Source organism: Muscardinus avellanarius (assembly GCF_963383645.1).
Source record: "Muscardinus avellanarius genome assembly, chromosome: 17".
In the NCBI taxonomy this organism is placed as follows: domain Eukaryota; kingdom Metazoa; phylum Chordata; class Mammalia; order Rodentia; family Gliridae; genus Muscardinus; species Muscardinus avellanarius.
Window position 1 is genome coordinate 63,693,361 of NC_137803.1, and position 17,992 is coordinate 63,711,352.

The window sequence follows — 17,992 nt, forward strand, 5'->3', positions numbered from 1 at the left end:
AGTTTCCACCACTTACACTGAGAAATCCCGGATTTGACTTCTATTTATTTATATTTATGGCTAAACTCTTTTCCTAGAGGCTTTCATGGCAACATTTAATTTTGGTTTACCCGTTCGCACACGTGGCAGCTCATTATTCATTTATATACATACATACATAGCTTGATTTGTTACCTGTCGCTATTGATATCTGAAGGACAGCTTCACACTGTAAGAACCAACTTTGGGCGTGGTGGCACACACTTGCAATCACAGTACCTCAGAAGCTGAGGCAGGAGGGGCACAAGTTCACTGCCTGCCTCAGCTACTTAGCAGGCCCTCTCCTTTTTGTTTCAGAAGAATTATTTTTGGTTATATTTTTGGTTAAAAGAGAACAAATGAGTGCTAGCCACAAGGGCAGATTATCTTGGCTTCCTGAAATAAATGATTTTCTAAGAGAGGTCCGTGGAGTTTCTGTTTGCTTGCTTGCTTTACTTTTTTTTTTTTTTTTTTTTTTTTTGCAGTACTGGGGATAGAACCCAGGGGCATTCTACCTCTGAGCTACACCCCCAGCCCTGTTGTTTTTTCTTTATTTTGAAACATGGTCTCACTGAGTTGCAAAGGGCCTCACTAAGAACCAGAGGCCTAAAAGGAAACAGCCCTTCCCTTCAGACCTGGTGCACCCTGCCACATGCTGGCACCCCCAGGGTCCACTACCCAGCACTCATGATGCACCAGTCAGGGTGCTAGGAGCCCTTCCCACACAGCCACACAGGCCAGTCACCTGGAAGCCGGTGGACACAGGACAGAACGGTGTGTGGACCAGGAGCATAACGGCTGTCTGGCTTTCCTAGGATACTCAGGCAAAATACAGACATGGTGGCCTGTGGGAAGAAACACCCACTTCTGTGCTTGGACACGTGCCTGGGTTTTATCTGGGAAAAAAGCAAGGGCCATCCCACGGCCGCTCACCTTCACTTCTGAATTTCAGACTCTCTGAGCTCCTCAGAACCCAGGAGCAGTTCTCCCTGTGTATTCCCACCACAGCCGCCTCCCTGACTGAGTGGCTGTTTTTCATTTACTGACTCCATTGTCCCTGATGGAGAGTCAGGACGACCCTACACGTTCTATCCAGCTCAAAAAAAAGCATGCTAAAACACCAAGGAAGCCAGGCGTGGTGGCACACGCTTGTAATCCCAGCATTCGGAAGGCTGAGACCGGAGGATCGCGGTTCACAGACGGCCTCAGCTACTTAGTGAGGCCCTCCGCAACGTAGTGAGACCCAGTTTCAAAATAAAAAATAAAGATAGGGCAGGGGGATAGCTCAGAGGTCAAATGCCCCTGGGTTCCATCCCCAGACCCGCAAAAAATAAATAAATAAATAAATAAATAAATAAAATAAAAACACCAAGGAATTCCACTTGAATTTCCCAATCAATAAGATATCCTAAACCAGGCATGGTGGCGCACGCTTGTAATCCCAGTACTTGGGAGTCTGAGACAGGAGGATCGCAGGTTCAAAGCGAGCCTCGGCAACTAAGGGAGGCCCTCAGCAACCCAGCGAGACCCTATTTCTGAAAACTGGGGTGGGGGTGTAGCTTAGAGGTAGAATGCCTCTAGGTTCAATTCTCAGTACCAACAAAAGAAGAAATAAGACATCCTCCCAGGATTGCGCTGGCCTGTTTTTCTGTTCAATTCTGCTCTGGTCACTCCAACCCTGACACTGTGCCGCTCTCGCACGGCAATGACAGCAGAGTCAGGAAAGAGCCCGACGCTCTCCTCCCGGCACATCCCTCCAGGATGTACTGACGTGGGATGTCTGGGCTGAGTTTGAACAGATGGCGAAATATCTGATCTTGAGAGTTGTTCCTGAAGGAGTAGGTCAAAGATGTACTTTTATCTGCTATCGGAAAACTGCACCCCTGAGCGACATCAAAAAACAAGAGAGAAGTTCCCGTCTGCAGTGTGCACTCTAGCCACTATGTGCAAAGAAAGGATTGAGGACCCTCTGCCCCACGAGGTCACCGGCGCGAGCCCAGTGCTGCACTGGTGGACAGGTCACCGACCCACAGAGATGTCCACCAGGACTCGTGTTTCCTTCCCAAGTCAAACCACGGTAACAGAAGCTTCATAATGACTGAGATGTGCGCCACACACAGACATTCCGGTTTCCCAGCCTCCTTCAGACCTCCTCCACCCCTTCTCGCTCCTACTGTCCGAGGAAAGGCTGTGGAATAGACTTGGGCTTAGTAAACAGATGGTCATGACACTTTCCCCCCAGGAAATTGCAACTGAACATTTCCTGCAAATTAAACCTTGCCAGTGGGATTTGTACAGCCTTTCCGCACACTGGCTAGTAGAGGGGTGTTCCTTATGGTCCCTTCTCCTGAAAAGAAAACAGAGGTCCCCTAGGAACGCTCGACACTGGGAACATGCTGAGTTAATAAAACAGCTCCAAAGCCAGGTGCAATGTGCACGCCGGCAACCCCAGTACTTGAGAGGCTGAGACAGGAGGATCGCAGGTTCAAAGCCAGCCTCAGCAACTTAGCAAGACTCTGTTTCAAAATAACAAACAAAATAGGGTTGGGGGTGTAGTTCAAAGGTAGAATGTCCACAAAAACAAAAACAAAAAAAACCCAGCTCTGAAGCAGCAGCTAATGCCAGGAAAGCAGACATACAGATGCAGCCCAGTGCAGGGAGAAGGGCAGAGGGTCTTGGAGCTGCACCACCCGTTGAGTGGGTGACCCTGATCAAGGCCCTTCTGTTCCTGGTTCACAGCACCCTTGACTGTGGGACTGGAGCTGTGATAATGTAACTACACTGGGGCCGCGCTGTAGCTCAGCGGCACAGCCCCCGCCTAGTTTGTGCAAGGCCTTTGGTTTGGTCCCCAACGCCTCCAGGAGTAAAAAATTAATAACACCCTACACTGTTGTGAACAGCCACTGAACCACCATATACGCAGACTCCAGGGTCAGACGTGCAATTCATTCCCCAGGAATACGAGCACTTGAAAAGAAAAAGCAAATAACCAGTTACCCCAGAGTGAACTCTGAATAGTATCGCAGTGTCTACCCTGACATCAAAGATGTGATGATAAGCATCTTTTCTTTAGAGAAATCCTGGTTTCTGCTTCTCAGCAGTCATGGGTTCGATTTGGATGCACACGGTTCAATCAGAAATACTGCAGACCGGGGCTTACACGTAAACAGCTGGGACTACAAAGCCTAACACCATCTCTACCAGCCTCCAGCTTACATTTACTGGGCATGTGCAGAAGTGCTGCTGGCACGAGAGGACCGCGGGCACGGCCGCCTTTCCTTCCACCCCTCATGCCCGGCTCCGTGGTCTATTACATAAGAGCAGGGGCAGAGGCGCACACAGCTGGAGAGTCTGGCTCTAAGCCGCTCCTCACCTCTCCCTTTCTCTGCCTCATTCGTTGCACAAGCTAACCTAGCTACTGAACCCAGCTGGTTGAGCAGTTGCTGAGAAAAGAGATCTAAGTGCAGGAGGCCCCGGCAGTTACTGGCGGATACAGCTTGAACTGCCCACTCCCCCTGTCACCTTGCAAATTCAGTTCTCAGTCCCGCCCACCAGAACCTGGGCCAGGCAGGGCCTCCATCATCTGCCAGGGAAACAGCCCCATCACACAGCCGCGGCGCAGCAGGGCCACCCTGCCCCTTGGCGCGGATATTCACCAAGATCTTCACAGAAACAAAGAGATTGGTACCACTGGAGTTACTTATGAACCTGAGGATTAGAAGAACTTACAACAGCTGCCCTCAGTACAGCCCCCCTTCTCATCTCTCCAGTCACCCCAACATAATCTAAACCCTCCATTCTGCAGCCGGCCCTTCTCCAAAAGATTAGCTGCCCAAGGCTAAGAAGACTAAGAGGCCACTGCTGCAGGCCCTGCTGGAAAATAGTGCGGCAGAGGCTGCGATTCCCCGGCAGCTCCTGACCCAGGAAAGCCGGCTGGTGGCTGCCGACAAAGCGCTGGCGAATCTAGGCCATGCTCAAGAGACCCCTTCTGGGCTCAAAGTTTAGCAAAGAAGACAGCCCTGGCCCCTGCCTGCCCGGCCCCTGAGACACCAGGCTCCTCGTTCTGTCCAGAACGGCAGGCAAGTCCACAGCCTGGACCGCAGCCTTTTTAGAACCACGCTTATTGACAGTGTCTGGCAGAGCTGGGCGGCGAGAGGTGACCCTCTCCTCTCCAACAGGTGAGGCTGGGCAGCGGCTGGGCAGCGGCCACCTATGCAGGACACCTCTTCCCTAAGCGCTGCTGGACACGGCAGGACGCTAGAAACAAGAACCGCCGGCGGGTGAGAGGGCCCGACAGGTCTTGCTGCTCCTTCCAGAAGTTTGGCTTTAAGTTCCCGAGACCCGCTGAAAGCAGCGGACAGGAACCCGTGAGGAGGAGGGCTGGTGAAGTCCAGGGGGCAGCGCCCGCGGCCAGACACCTGCCCCGGGCCGCTCACCTTGAGATAGTCGTTCTCGGAGCGCAACTCCTCCACCTCCCGCAGCAGCTCGTCCTCCTCCTCCTCGGCCGCCGCCGGCGCCGGCAGCGGCACGGGCCGGGGCTGCTCGCGGGGGCCGGGCTCCTGGGGGGGCCCGGGGCCCGGCCGCTCGGAAGGCGCGCGCCCCGCAGCATCCCCCGCCGCGCCGGGGCCCGGGGCCGCCGGGGGGCCCGCGCGGCAGCCGGCCGCGACCCTCGCCCGGCCGTCGGGGCTGCGGGGCGGCGCCCCCCGGTCGCTGGAGCCGGTGCCCGACTCGGCGTCGCTGCTGGCGGCGGGGAGCGGGCGCGGCTCGTCGGACAGGGGCTCCGAGGGGCAGTCGGAGAGGTCGGAGCTGCTGTCGGTGTGGCTGGCGAGGCGCGGGCCGGCGGCGCGGGCGGCGGGGGCCGGGGGCCCGGCGGCGCGGGCGGGGGGCCCGGCGGGGCCGCGCTTGGCCCTGCGGCCCTTGGCGGGCGGCGGCGCGGGCCCGGGGGGCTTGGCGGCGCGGGGCGGCGGCTCGCCGGGCGCGGGGCGCGCCGCCCTGCGGGCCCCCGGGGCGGCCTTGGCGCCCGCCGTCCTGGCCGCGGCGGCCGGCGGCGGCTTGTCCTTGGCGCCGGGGACGCTCCTCCGCGGCGGGCGGCCGGGCGCGGCCGGGGGCGCGGGCGGCGGCCTGGCGGGCGCGGCCGGGGCGCGCGGGGCGGCGGGGCCGCGGGCGGGGGGCGCGGCGGGCCGGGCGCGCGGGTCCCTGGGCGCGGGCCTGGCGGGCGAGGGCGCGCGGTGCGGCCGCCGGCGCTCGGCCGCCGGGTGCGGGTGGCGGGCGCGCGGCGGCGGGCCGGGCTGCGGCTGGGCGTCCGCGGGCCCGCTCAGCGCCTCCATGGCCGGGGCCGGCGGGGGCTCGGGGCGGCGGCGTGCAGCCTGCCCGCGCGCCCGCTCATCACTGCGCCCGAGCGCCGCCGCCGCGCCGCGCCGCGCGCCCGCTCCCCGCCCACCGCCGCGCGCCTGCGCACGCCCGCCGGCCGGCCGGCGCGGGGCGGGGCCGGGGCGGGGCCATGCCGTGGGCGGGTCGTGATTGGGCGGGGCCGCGGTGTGGGCGGGGCGGGAGGAGGGGCGGGGCGGGAGGAGGGGCGGGGCCTCGGCGCAGGGCCTCCCACCGCTCCGGCCCTCCTGGGTTTTAATGTTTTTCTTTTGTGTGTCCTTTGTGTTTGTCTGTCTGTCTGTCTGTCTGTCTGTCTTCCTGCGGTACTGGGGATGGAACCCAGGGGCATTCTACCTCCGGGTGACACCCCCAGTATTTCTTTATTTTGAAACAGGGACTCACTGAGTGGCAAAGGGTCTCGTTAAGTAGCTGGGGCTGGCCTAGAACCTGCGCGATCCTCCTGTCTCAGCCTCCCGAAAGTGGCTGGGGTTACCAGCGTGCGCCCCACGCCCGGCTCTTTGTTTTTGTTTTTGTACTGTGGATTGAACCCAGGGGCGTTCTGCCTCAGAGCTACACCCCCAGCCTTTTTTTTTTTTTAGGGTCTGGGGATGGAACCCAGAGGCCTTCGGCCTCCGACCTACACCACAGCCCTGTTTTTTATTCTTTATTTTGAAACGGTCGCACTAAACTGCGGAGGACCTCACTAGGGAGCTGAGGCTGTCCGTGAACCGCGATCCTCTGCTCTCAGCCTCCCAAATGCTGGGATTGCAAGCGTGCCCACCCCACCACGCCCGGCTATTTTTTAATTTTGAAACAAGGTCTCGCTAAGTTACTGAGGACCTCACTTAAATTGCTGGAGTACTGGGGGTCCGGGCGTGCTCTCTCCTTGCTTTTCGGAGGCTCTGGAGACATTGCTGGGAGCTGGGGGGGGGGAGTAGCGGAGGTGAAGTAGGGAGGCCGGGTGGGCACCGGCCTCTTTCGGGGAGTGCAGGGCCCAGGAGGCGCGGTGCCCCTGCGCAGCCCCGCACCCAGGCCCCTCCGCCCACCCCGCACCCGGGCCCTCGGGCCTGGCCCCCACTGTCTTTTCCCAACTGCGTTCAGAGTCGGTGCCCGCGCCCCTCTTAGGGTGGCTGGTACCCGCTGCAGCTCCCGCTGGGGTCCGGCCTGGCGCACTGCACTCCACAGTTGGCATCCGCAGTGGCCTCGAGCTCAGAGGGAGGAGGTGCTGTAGAAAGTGGAGAAGCTGCCTCTTGTAATCCCGGCACTCGGGAGGCTGAGACTGGAGAACGCGGTTCGCGGACAGCCTCAGCTGCTTAGTGAGGCCCTCTGCAACTCAGTGAGACCCTGTTTCAAAACAAAGAATAAAAAAAATAGGGCAGGGGGTGTAGCTCGGAGGTCGAATGCCCCTGGGTTCCATCCCCAGACCTGCAAATAAATAAATAAATAAATAAATAAATAAATAAATATAAAAAATAAAAAGACTGCCACCTCCGCATGCGCGAGGCTGAAGCAAGAAAGAACCCGAGATCACCCTGAATAGAGCGCTTAGGTGCTTATCTCCCGGCCAGATGCCGGGCAGTGCCCAAGCCGGGAAGTCTAGCCTGCCCTTCCGCCTTGGCAGCCTGAGGCTGCAGGGAGCAGGTGATAATTACAGGGTGCCAGGGCAGCGCTCGCCAGCCTGGGGAGGCCTGCGTTTCCCTCTGCTTGGACTGCGGCAGGGGCGTCTGGAGACGCGGCTGGGCGCATTGCTAGCTAGCGTGCGCCACCACATAGGCCTTCAGAGCCATTTTTCTTAAAAGCCTGTGTAACGCAGGGACAGCCCGGCTGCCTTGTCTAGAAGCTGAACTCTGCTGTGCATAGAGCCCTGGAGTCGGGGGCACAAAAATGCGCTCTTTCCAGAACACACTTCGGTGCTATATCTAGTAAGGTCTCAGACATATCTTCTGGAACATTTGGAGAAATAAAATACAGGCGGGGAGTGTGTTGTGGGTCTATATGACAGTTCAGGACAGCCTTGCTAAGCTGCTGAGGCTGGCCTTGAATTGCGATCTCCTGTCTCAGCCCAAGGACTGGAATTACAGGTGAGTGCCACCAGCCCAGCTGTGGACTGGCTTTCTGAGGTTCCAGCTGTCCCTGGAAGGCCTGCTCCCCCTGGTGGCTCTTTATTCTCCTGGTTGCCTTGCTGAAAGGACATTCTAGGAATGTGCTGGAGTGATTTTATTATCAAAAGAATTGCATGGTGGTGCATTCAGGCGGAGACAGGAGGATCGCGGTTTGTGGACAGCCTCAGCTACTTAGTGAGACCCTTCGCAACTCAGTGAGACCCTGATTCAAAATAAAGAATAAAAAATAGGGCAGCGGGTGTAGCTCAGAGGTCAAATGCCCCTGGGTTCCATCCACAGACTCACAAAAAAAGAATTGGATTGGGGGCATAATTGGTACCTAGAGGAAGAGAGTCAGGGGTTCTGGGTAGATGGCAGCATGCCCAGAAAGCAATCTTGTGAATGTCCCCTGAAACATTCACGTTAGGAGAAAAAGACGAACTCTGCCATGATCTGAGCCCAGAGCGCAGCCAGTTTACACAGAGACACAGTGCTTTCAGATATACAGCAGCATCTCACGATCTTTTGGAAAATGGTTTCAATCGGTATTATTTTTAGTGAAAAATCATAATTATATTTCATTTATGGAATATGGGGTAATGTTGGATACACGTATACTAAAATGGTATAGGTTATTTTAATGGCTACTGTTTTTTTTTTCTTTTTTCTGAAGTAACAGCCAAAACCGTACCCCATTTTATTTGATTGGGAGATTTTTGTTGTTGTTTTTTTTTTTTTTTTTTTTTTTGCGGGGTCTGAGGATGGAACCCAGGGGCATTCGACCTCCGAGCTCCACCCCCCGCCCTATTTTCTATTCTTTATTTTGAATCAGGGTCTCACTGAGTTGCGGAGGGCCTCACCAAGCAGCTGAGGCTGTCCGCGAGCCGCGAGCCTCCGTCTCAGCCTCCGAATGCTGGGGTGACCGCGTGCCCTCCGCGCCCGGCTTGATTCGGAGACTTTCGGGGCATCTTTGATCTCTGGGTCTTCAGCACCTCTTTCATCTTTTGTGTTTCTGTGTGGCGCTGGGCGTTGATCTGGGGACTGATCTCAGAGGCACTCTACCTCCGAGCTACACCCCAGCCCTATTTTATTTTTATTTTGAAACAAGGTCTCACTAGTGATGAGCTTCACTATTTGCTGAGGCTGTCCTCACACGTGCGATCCTCCTGTCTCAGCCTCCAGAGTCCTGGGGTTGCAAGCGTGTGCACCACCGCGCCTGGCAGACTTTTTCTTTTTTTATCTTTTTTTTCCTTTTTGTGTGTGTGGGTCTGGGGATGGAACCCAGGGACGTTCAACCTCCGAGCTACACCCCCTGCCTTATTTTCTTTATTCTTTATTTTGAAACCGGGTCTCGCTGAGTTGCAGAGGGCCTCACTAAGTAGCTGAGGCTGTCCGCGAACCTTGATCCTCCCGTCTCAGCCTCCCGAGTGCTGGGGTGACAGCGTGCCCACCGCGCCCGGCTCCGGCAAACCTTCTCCATCTCTGATGGCTTTGTCATGAGCTGGTGCCCCGAGGTACCGGGGTGCTGATATAATACACCTGCATTTGTCTGCATTTTAGCAGTTGCCTCTATACAGATAATCTGAGAACTTCATGTCTTTAGTATGTCTGTACATAGGCTTTGTATATTAAAATGCATATTATTTTGTTATAAGCTGCATTTTTATTGTTTCTCTTTTATATTACCATTAAAGCATTATATTGTTTTTGTTATGAGTGACTGAACCCAGGGGCATTCTACTTCTGAGGCACATTCCCAGAACCTTTTGTTTTTTATTTTGGGACAGGGTTTCACTGAGTTGCTGAGGGGCTCACTGAATTGCTAAGGCTGGCCTTGAACCTGCAATCATCCTATCTCATCCGCTCAAGTCCTGGGCTTACAGGTGTGTGCCACCAGGCCAAGCTATATTCATTTTTAAAATATATGCTTAGTGGAATGACACAGACACAGTGATTCTCGTTTCCTTAAAAAGAGGGTGTGTTTGGGGCTGTCAGGATGGAGAATCGCTACTGCTCAGAAAGAGCTAGCTGAGCAGTCTTGAGGGACGCCCGCCCCCTGGTGGTGGTGTCGGGGTGCTGCCCTCCCAATCTAGGAACCCCGGCCCCAGGGCGGGGATGCGATAGGAGTGAGAATCGTGTAATTTAAAACAGCTTCCAGGTGCTAAGAGACTTCTTTTCATCAAAGGGGACAGGACCCCCTTACATATGCGTTGGCTGTCTGCTAAACTTAGTTTAAAATCTGGACTCTTTCTCCTCTGGCAGTGTAACTGCTAACATCCTTTAAAATTACATCTGAAACTGTTCTGGGGTTCTAAACTTGATGCACGGGGAAAATGCATTGTTAAATAAGGAAAAATGACCAACGCTCTCCGCCTTCCCTTGCCGGCAGCATGTGATTCTGGAGATGCGCGGGAACTAGTGGTCAGTGCTGTCCCCCCTTGAATGATTTATTTTTATTTTTCTGGTACTGGGGATGGAACCCAGGGACATTCTACCTCCAAGCTACACTCCCAGCACTATTTTCTATTCCTTATTTTGAAACAGTGTCTCACTGAATTGCAAAGGGCCCCACTAAGTAGCTGAGGCTGTCCTGTCTCAGTCTCCCGAATGCTGGGATCCAGCGTGTGCCACCACGAAATTCCTGGGGTGTGTGTGTGTGTGTGTGTGTGTGTGTGTGTGTGTGTGTGTGTGTGGCCAACTCAGATCATCAGGTCATAGGTTTAGACATTTTTAGCTCCTGGCTTCCTGTGGTGGTTTTCCCACACTAGTGAGCCGAGAGAGTGGCCATAATCCCATCTTTCCTCTTGTTTTCTGCTGGGAGGACCTGGAGCTCTGTTCTGTTCAGAGCTTGATCAAAGGAGGAAGGAGAAAGATGGCCGGGAGCCTGCCCCAATCCTACTAGGAAGGACGGAGAAGCCTGCGCGTACTCGGAGCTCCCCGCCCAGCCCAGCCCAGCCATGCTTCTCTGAAGTTGCTCCTGGCCCTGAACATTCATTCACCTTAGTCCTTCTCCTTCCCCTTTAGCTGAGCACCGCCCTGGGCCAGAGGCACCCACCTTCCCCCCTGCCCTCCTGGGCCCTCAGACCCACGCCTGGCCTGGCGGAGGCAGAGGCCTGAGCAAGGCGCTTCCCCCTCTTTATCCTGGGCACACCACCAGGACGTGTGCGCGGGCACGCTTCAGAAGCCTGAGAGCTGCAGGGCCAGCTGCAAATAAAAGAGAAATGCAGTCCTTTCCACACAGGGCAAGCTGAATTTAATTTAATTTTAAAGGTAAGGGTAGAAACAACAACACATCAATTACCATTAGCTGCGTGCAAATCTGAAACGAAGAGAAAAAGGAAAACATATTGTGCGTTTTTTTGTTCCTGATTCACAATGTTAAGACAGTTTTCACTGCTATGTAGACAGCTTGTGAGCAAAATGAAATATAAATATCTCAGTAATAGTAAATTTGGTCAGGAGCTGACTAAAAGCTAACTTGAATTTATAGAATATCTAATTTTTTTTATTTAAAAATATTCAGGCTGGGTGTGGTGGCGCACGCTTGTAATCCCAGCATTCGGGAGGCTGAGACTGGAGGATCACAGTTCGCGAACAGCCTCGGCTACTTAGTGAGGCCCTCTGTAACTCAGTGAGACCTGGTTTCAAAATAAAGAATAAAAAATAGGGCTGGGGGTGTTAACTCCGAAGTAGACTGCCCCTGGGTTCCATCCCCAGTACCACAAGGAAAAAAAAAAAAAAAGAAGAAGAATTTGGCACATGCAGGGCTGGAGATGGAACTCAGTGGCAAAGTGCTTGCCTACCATGCGTGAGGCCCTGGTTCAGTCCCCAGCAACACACACACGCGCACACACACGCACACATGCACGCACGCACACACGCGCATGCACGCACACACACACAGGCACACACAGATTTAGAATGACCTTTAAATGTCCTTCGTTGGAACCAAAGCAACCTTGGGCCTCGGTGGACTTCCCTTGCTCTCTCACGCAGCGACAGTGTACACGGAGGCAAGTTACACCTGAATTTCTGTCTCTGGTTAAGTGGTTTCATTTCTCCATCAACAGCATGGTCAATGCAGTAATAAAACTCCCACCTCAGAATTTCTGAGAGACTTCATGAGATGATGTTCGCAAAGCCTCGGCTTCCCAGAGCTGGAAACAGCGCATTTCCTACTCAACCTCGCTAGGTTTCAGTTCTCTGCTAGGTTTCAGTTCTCTGGGGTTCTAAATTCTCTTTCCAAACATCCTGGAGAGATGAGAAAGAATTGTAATTAGCATATCAAGCAGCAGCCTGATTCCAGGAGCTCCCACTGTCCCTGCAATTACACTGCTTATCCGCGAATGTCTAAATCCCTGGACAGGGCTGCCCCCAGCTAAGAAAACCAGGGCCAGGGCCTGGAATCACCTCCCATTTCCTCTGCAAACTGTTTTCGCAGAGAACACAAAAGTGCCCTTCTCGCCAGCCCCTGAGGAACCCATGAAGTTGACAGATGCAACTCGAATTTTCAAGATTTTTCTTTGCACTCAGTGATGGGAATCAAAATAACCGTGAAAGCAGGCCTGGTGGCCCACACTTGTCACCTCAGCGCTGAGAGGCCGACACAGGAGGGCTGTTCCTGGCCAGCCTCAGCACTTAGCGAGGCCCTCCTCAACTTAGACCTTGTTTCAAAATAAAAAAATAGGCCGGGCGTGGTGGCGCACGCTTGTAATCCCCGCGCTTGGGAGGCAGAGACAGGAGGATCGCGCAGGTTCAAAGCCAGCTGCGCACGCTGGCTTAGGAGACCCTGTTTCCAAATAAAAAATGTAAAAAATAGGTCTGGGAGTGTAGCCCGGAGATAGAAGGGCTTCCAGGAACCCCAGTACCACCAAAAAAATAAAAATAAATAAAAATAAATAAAAATAAAAATAAAAAATAAAATAAAAAAATAAAAAAATAGGGCTGAGTTTAGCTTGGAGGTTGAATGCCCCTGGGTTCCATCCCCAGTACTAAGAAAAAGAAAAGAAATGACTCTACACAAGTAGTACCCCGCCTTCACCTTCCTATAAGAGGGGCGTGTTTTAGTGTGTAATTTCATTAGGCTGGACTTTTGCAACTAGCCAGGATAGTCATGTGAAGGTTTATTTGTTTGTTTGTTTGGTGGGTGGGTTGGTTGGTTTTTTGCGGTACTGGGGGTAGAACCCAGGGGCATTCTACCTCTGACCTATACTCCCAGCCCTATTTTTTTTTTTTTATTCTTTATTTTGAAACAGGGTCTCACTGAGTTGCAAAGGGCCTCACTATGGCTTCGAACCTGTGCGATCTTCCTGTCTGAGGCTCCCAAGTACTGGGATTACAAATGTGGGCCACCATGCCTGATTTAAACTGCATGGGAATTCTTTTGTGAGTGTGTGTGTGTGTGTGTGTGTGTGTGTGTGTGGTCCTGGGGGTGGAACCCAGGGGCTTTCTATCTCCGGGCTATACTCCCAGACCTATGTTATACTTTATTTGGAAACAGGGTCTCACTAAGTTGCTGAGAGCCTCACTAACTAGCTGAGGCTGGCTTCAAACCTGTGTGATCCTCCTGTCTCATCTCCCTAGTGCTGGGATTACAAGTGTGCGCCACCACACCCAGCTGCATGGGAATTCTTTTTTTTTTTTTTTTTTTTTTTTTTTTTGTGGTACTGGGGTTCCTGGAAATCCTTCTATCTCCGGGCTACACTCCCAGACCTATTTTATATTTTATATTTTTTTATTTGGAAACAGGGTCTCTTAAGCCAGCAAGGCTGGCTCCAAACCAGTGTGATCTTCCTGTCTCCACCTCCCAAGAGCGGGAATTACAAGCGTTTGCCACCACGCCCAGCCTGCATGGGAATTCTAATTGACCTGAAATAACCATCCAGGGGTGTGTGTGTGTGTGTGTGTGTGTTACTCGGAAGCCTGAGACAGAAGGATCTCAGGTCCCAGGCCAGTCTCAGCAACTTAGCAATGCCATTTCAAAATAAAAAAATAAAAAGGGCTGGGGTGTAGGTTGGAGGTAAAATGCCCCTGGGCCCCTAAATTCAATTCCCAGCACCACACACACACAAAAAGCGTATGGTGTGCATGTGTGCATGTGTGCGTGTGTGTGTGTGTGTGTGTGTGTGTGTGTGTGTGTGTGTAAGTTTGTTTAGAGGGGAGGGCTGGCTGACTGGGCCGTAGGAGCTGCCAGCCAGCCCCCTTTGCCACCTAAACATCCGCATGAACACTACTTAGGACATTCCCTCAGCAAATTCATTTGCCAGCACAGAGAATACAAGATGGGTAATGGTGGCTTTGGGCCTCACTAAGGAGCCAGTCTATAAACGAGGACAGCTATTGTGCCAAGTAGGGGAGACAGATGCGGGCGGGCACGACGGACATGTAATTTTCTCCTGATTCAGGTGGGAAGGGCTAGTGAAGAATGATCTAGAAAGCAAGTCCACAGAAGATGGACTCCCAAGGAGTTCCCAGATAGGATCGGTGGGGCGCTTGGCTTGCATGATGGGAAAGAATTTCAGCACAAATTCTTTTCCAGAGTTGTAGATGAATTTATTTAAGAAAGCAAGAACACACAAGTGCACTTTTGTGTACAAAAGAAATACAAGAATTCGAGCCACGTCCAGCGTGAGAGCTGCACTTGGGGCGTGGCTCTCCTTTCACAGAGACCTGGAGGGCGGCGTGGTCCCTGAGGACGCTCGGCCAGCTGCCCCGGGAGGAGGCCCGTGGGTCGCCTTCTTGGTCTCCACGGGGCCTCCGCTGCTTTATCCGCAGGTTTGCACTATTCACAGGCGGGATGGCTAACAGTGCCCAACAGGACTATCTTGAAGGTAATGGGCTTCCTGTTTTGGTGTTCTGGTCATCTTTCTGGATCTTTAGTGTGACTTCTATAGTCAGGTCTACAGACACTTTTTCTGCTTAACTATTCCTAGTTTAAAACTGAAAGGGAAGCCGGGCGTGGTGGCGAACGCTTGTAATCCCTGCATTCAGGAGGCTGAGACAGGAGGATCACGGTTCGTGGACAGCCTTAGCTACTTAGTGAGGCCCTCTGCAACTCAGTGAGACCCGGTTTCAAAATAAAGAATTAAAAAATAGGGCAGGGGGTGTAGCTTGGAGGTCAAATGTCCCTGGGTTCCATCTCCAGACCCGCAAAAAAAAAAAAAAAAAAAAAGAACTGGGGGGTGTAGCTCAAAGGTAGAATGCCCTTACTGCCATCCCCAGGACTGCAAAAAAAAAAAAAAAAAAAAGGAAGACTTTGTTCAGGACCTCCGCGATGGGCATGGGTATCGCGTCCCTAAGGCTCCATCCTGCAGAGCCCCAGGAAAGAAGACACAAACGCCGAGTCTGCTGATGATGCTTCCCCTTCAATGCGCACAGCAGGCAAATATATATCAGTCTCATAACCCCTCCCTCATCACTCCACCAACCCCAAGCTTCCCGCAGCTAGGGCATGCGCATTTCTAACCCTCTCATAGGCGGGCTGGTGGTAGCACGAGGCGCCGCGTCACTGATCATCCGTAGGGCGCCTGATAGGGCTCACTGCGCAGGCTCAGGGCACCGCCAGCCTCGTGAGCCTTGTGACTTGGCTGCAAGCCCAGGCGCCATCTTGAGTCCACGCTGGCAACAAGCCTGGGTGCCATCTCGGTCCAGCCCAGTGGGCCCCGAAACATGGGCACTTCAGCAGTGGGGTGAGATTGGGCTCTACCCCACACAGCGAAGCACGTGGGGACTGGCAGCCGTGAGCAGGTGGGCGTCGGCGGGGGGAAGCCTGCTAAGAGGACCGCACTGCTCGAGGGACTGTGATGAGACACAGCTGGCTCAAGGACGTCTCCAAGGTCCGCGTGTTGGAGGCGTGGTCCTTGGTGTGGCAAGGCGCGAGGTGATGGGACCTTTGAGACGCAGGGACCAGTAGGAGGTCCGTAGGTCACGGGGGATATGCCTGGGAGGAGAATTAATGTCGACTTTTTGGAGTCCCCGATTCTTATAAGCGCAGGTCTGACTCATCGATCACTCCTTGGCCTTTGTTGTGAGATGTGATCTAGTCCTCCCATCACGTGACAGGGTCCTGTCACGAGGCCGTCTGCCATTAGCCTCTCGAGCGCGAATGGTGCCATGCCCTTTAAATCTAGAACTGCGAGCTAAACAGACCTATTTTCTTCATAAAGTGACTTAGCCACAAACATTTTATTATAGTAACAAAAAATAGATTCAAGATTTTGGAAATAGTCTAGCTAAACTCACCTAACAATTCTTGCTGAAAATCAGCCAGGGTGATCAGACATCACCGGCAGGATGGTGGGGTGCAAACGGGATGGGATGTCAGGGACGGGGCTCTGTCTGAGCTGACTTGGGTTCGCTGCTACTCAGCGCCCTAAGGATGCGGTGGGGACTGTTGTCACTTCCCTACCTCAGCCTTTCCCAAGAGCCCCTCAGGAGTTTAGGGGGTCAACTTAGTGAGGTTCTGGTGACCGCGTCAGGGAAGCGGGGTCTGCGGAGGGTGGCCCCGGGCCAGGCCAGGCCCACGCTTTGCATCTCAAAACAGGTGCGATCTTCACATGTGAAGCTCAGGACCCGCCACTCTTCTTCACACACCACACGGGTGTGACCAGTGCATCAAAGATGTTTCCTTTTATAGAAAAGGTGACAGAAAACGCAAATAGAGTTTTGATCTCTAGGGTATAAACCGTTTCATTAACTGCAATCTAAGTGCTGAAATACGTGTGTGTGTGTGTGTGTGAGTGTGTGTGTGTGTGTGTATATAAATGAACTTGAAATGCCAACAGAGACAATGGCTTTTTTTTTTTTTTTTTTTTTGGTGGTACTGGGGTTCCTGGAAGCCCTTCTTTCTCCGGGCTACACTCCCAGACCTATTTTTATTTTTGGAAACAGGGTCTCGTAAGCCAGCAAGTCTGGCTCCGAACCAGCGCAATACTCCTGTCTCCGCCTCCCAAGTGAGGATTACAAGTGTGCGCCACCACGCCCAGCGAGACAATGGCTTTTAAAACTTTGTGGAGAACTAGGCGTGGTGGCCCACATTTGTAGTCCCAGCTCTTGGGAGGCTGAGACAGGAGGATCGCACAGGTTCAAAGCCAGCCTCAGCAGCTTAGTGAGGCTCTCAGCAACTTAGTGAGACCCTGTCTCCAAATAAATAGAAAATAGGTCTGAAGGTGTAGCTCAGAGGTAGAAGGCCCTGGGTTCCAACCGCAGTACCACAAACACAACGAAACAAAAGACATCACGCTTGATCCTGTTTTTGTCTGGACAAGTTTACTTCCAGGAAATTTATTTTCTTCTTCTCTCCCCCTCCTCCAACTCCCTTTCCTTCCCTCCTCGTTTTGTTTTTTAGTTTTAGGTCTTTCTGTCAAAAGTCACATTTTTATTGGTAGTTTTTTTTTTTTTTTTTGTACTGAGCACAGGGATAGAATCCAGGAGCCTTCTACCTCCGACCTATTTTATATTTTATGGGTTTGAACCTGTGTGACCCTCCTGTCTCAGCCTCCCAGTGCTGGGATTACAAGCGTGCGCCACCACGCCAGGCTTATTGGTAGTTTTGTTTGTTTGTGTTGCTGGGATTGAACCCAGGGCATTCTACCTCCGAAGTACACCTCCAACCCTTTTCATTCTTTTGTTTGGAAAACCAGGTCTCGCTAGGTTGCTGAGAGTCTGCTTATGTTGCTGAGGCTGTCCTTGAACCTGTGACGCTCCTGTTTCAGCCTCCTAAGTCCTGGGGGTACAGGGGTGCGCCGCCACTCCATGCGCCTGGGAGCTTTTGACTCAACATGGCTGAAAGGCAAAGCTGGCATCCACTTGCTGCAGCAAAGGTCACGAGCCACATTCTGGACCTTCTGAGCGCACCGGCAGGCCCGCCCCGGTCTCCCGATGGCAGTGTCCCTCAGGAGGGAAACCACGAGCTCAGCTCACCACGCAGGGCGGTCTCTGCAGGACAGGCCACTGCTCGAGGTTCATTGCGCAGCCTTGGTTCCCCCCGGGATCCTGAGCCATGCACTGGGTTATTAGCACTTATGTTCTGAAGGTCGACAGGAAGGTCATGGGCTTTGCCTGCCAGTAAATGACTATTACTCGGCCGCTCAATTGACCCTTGGTTATTCAGGTACTGCCCGTAAGGACATACTGAAACCTTTCCTCTGGAGTTCTATTGTTTTTCTTCTCATGTCAGAGGAACGAAAATCCTGAGGGTCCATTTTACTGATTATATTTGTTAAATAGGGTTTATTTGGGGGTAAAGCCTGAGAGCGGGGCTGACCCCGGGAAAGAGTTCACGAGAGCCAGGAGCCCCTCCTCGCAGACTGGGGGCTTTTATGGAGCAGGGAAGGGGTACAGGAGCAGCCTATGCCCCTGGTTGGTGGGCTGGTGCCCGGTCATCTGAGGGCAGGTAATGGTCGAGGCGTTTCTCTTTCTTTAGAAAGTTGAGAACCTATCACTAATACCTTCTATGTTAAAACTGTAACCACCCAAAGATAAGATGATCAATTAACCTGTGAAAA

General features: G+C 53.2%; 1 protein-coding gene across 1 annotated transcript in view; it reads right to left on the reverse strand.

The window, feature by feature from the left end:
• The window catches only part of MTCL1 (microtubule crosslinking factor 1), a gene marked incomplete at its 3' end in the record, with an annotated part of 119,141 nt that extends 113,973 nt beyond the window's left edge, over positions 1-5,168 (reverse strand). The window contains exon 1 of the mRNA XM_080714734.1: positions 4,455-5,168. The remainder of the gene's footprint in view (positions 1-4,454) is intronic.
• Positions 5,169-17,992: the final 12,824 nt, after the last annotated feature.